Source organism: Pinus tabuliformis, chromosome 1_1 (assembly GCF_031772625.1).
Source record: "Pinus tabuliformis cultivar Carrire ecotype Pingquan chromosome 1_1, CPIR1, whole genome shotgun sequence".
NCBI lineage: Eukaryota > Viridiplantae > Streptophyta > Pinopsida > Pinales > Pinaceae > Pinus > Pinus tabuliformis.
This window is the reverse complement of record NC_142297.1, coordinates 598,451,757-598,453,919: the sequence shown is the minus strand read 5'-3', so window position 1 is coordinate 598,453,919 and position 2,163 is coordinate 598,451,757.

Sequence of the window (2,163 nt, the reverse complement as noted above, 5' to 3'; positions counted from 1 at the left end):
ATTTCTATTATCCAACCAGATTGGATAAAAGAAGAAAAGGATGAATGGAAGAAGGACGAAGAAGTATGGCCACTTATTCAAAAGTTGCAAAAGTTCCCAATTCAAACAATATTGCCAGAAATTGAAGAGGAAGGAAAAATCATATTGGAACCTGGAGCAGTCACAGAAATAAGAACCCGACAGCGACAAAATTGATCAATTTCAGAGTATCTCATCAAGTGGAAGAACTTACCTGCTGAAGATTCCACATGGGAGGACAAGAATTTTTTACAGAAGCATCAAGAACTACTCAAGCGTTGAGGACAACGCTTTCTGAAGGAGAGGGGCATGTTAGGCCCCTATACTATTAGTATAACCCCTTATTTTTATTAGTAGAACCCACTTATTATATTGATGTACCCATGTAGTGTCCATATTGTTACTATTGTGCCCCATAGAAGCCCACTATTATTATTATTGTGCCCTTACATTATTATTGTTATGTCGGCTCTGATTATGTGATGACCCCTTAGACTCCTATATATAGAGAGGAGGTCTTTTCATTTGTATCATCCAAGAATTGTTCATTTATGTAATGTAAAGGAGGTTGCCCCCTCGAAGAGGCTGAATTCTAAGGCGTTGATCTATCTTTTCTATCTTTTCTTGAGCTGGTTTCATAACAAACCCTTTCTTGATTGCTTGATTGAAAAACTTGTGGATGTGGGGGATGAGGACAGGATCTCCAATTTTTAAGATTTCCACCAGGTAACCTTCAATGTCCTTAGCTTTCCCATTAGCTAGGCAATTAACCCCAAACTTAATGTCTTCTAAAGAGAAAAATTCTTTTGTTGTGAGCAGGGTTTCCAAATTATCCATGAAATTTGGAGATTCATAAAGCTTTTTAAGATAGGAATTCCAATTGCGAAGAGAAATTTTATTATTATCTTTAGTCTTCCTAGTCAGAATCTACCTCCAAAATTTCTTAGGAGTTACCTTAAAGAGGTGTAAGAGATTCTCCTGTCTTTGACAGATGTACTACCTCTTTTTCCTTTTAGTTAGGGCTTTGTATATTTTTATCTTGTCCATTTTAAGAGATTCATCAACAACTTCCTTAATTGCTCTCCTCGCACTTTTATAATACTTGTCATACCATGGGTTGGTTTTGCTATTTCTTTTATTATTTGAAACTTCAATTGAGAACTTGTTCATAGAATATGAAAGGGTTGTAGTAAAATTATGATAGAGGTCTTCTACGTTGGCTATACTAGATAAAGGAAGCAAATTAGTTTTTAATTCATTTAGAAAGATACATTTTTAATTTCTATCAAATATTAAGTTCTTTTGGCTGTAAGTATTATTTTCTGTGGGAACTCTATGCATGAAAAAATTGAGAGTTATAAGTAAAGGCCTATGATCAGAGTCAGGTTCATGGCCGTTTAAAATGTCAAAATTTATTATTTCATTGTATAATGGGAGATCGGAAATAACATAGTCTACCACACTGCTACCAAGTCCATGGATGCAGGTCATCTTGCTGGAATTGGGCCACTTCTTTAGACCATTGCAAATTATGAGATCCTGAGCACTATAGAGCTTGACTAGCTCCGACCCAAACAAATTTTCCCCAAGGTCTTCAGAGCTCCTTTTGTACCTACTAGCCAGAGTAGGGTCTTCGTCTAACCAAAGAGGATTAGGGTTGGAATGATTTCTTAGAATAATAGCTTGGTCGTTTGAAGTTCAAGCATTAAAGTAACCTATTAAAAGGATATTGCCGTAATTCCTTAGGCTAGAAATATCATTCTCTAAACCATTGTAAGGGTTAGTTTTATCTAGATTATTTTTCTTATAGAAGTTAGAATTGATGGGGGGGAATAACATATTGCTATGTAGGACTTTTTATTATTAATGTCACTGATCTCTATCCAACTATATTGGTTGTGAGGGTCGTTTTTATAAATCCTAGCATGGGGGAGATGTTCTTCTTAATGTAACAATCTATTCCCCCATTGCCTCTATGGGAGGATCGCTTGTTCCAGATAGACCATAGCGTAAAGCCATCTATGTTAGGGACCTTAGATTCTTCGTGCTCCCAAGTTTCAACAAGCAAAATAATATCAACATCATTTGAAATCCAACTTAGCTTGGGGCCTTTGTTCCATGGGAAGCCCCGACAATTCCAAGAAA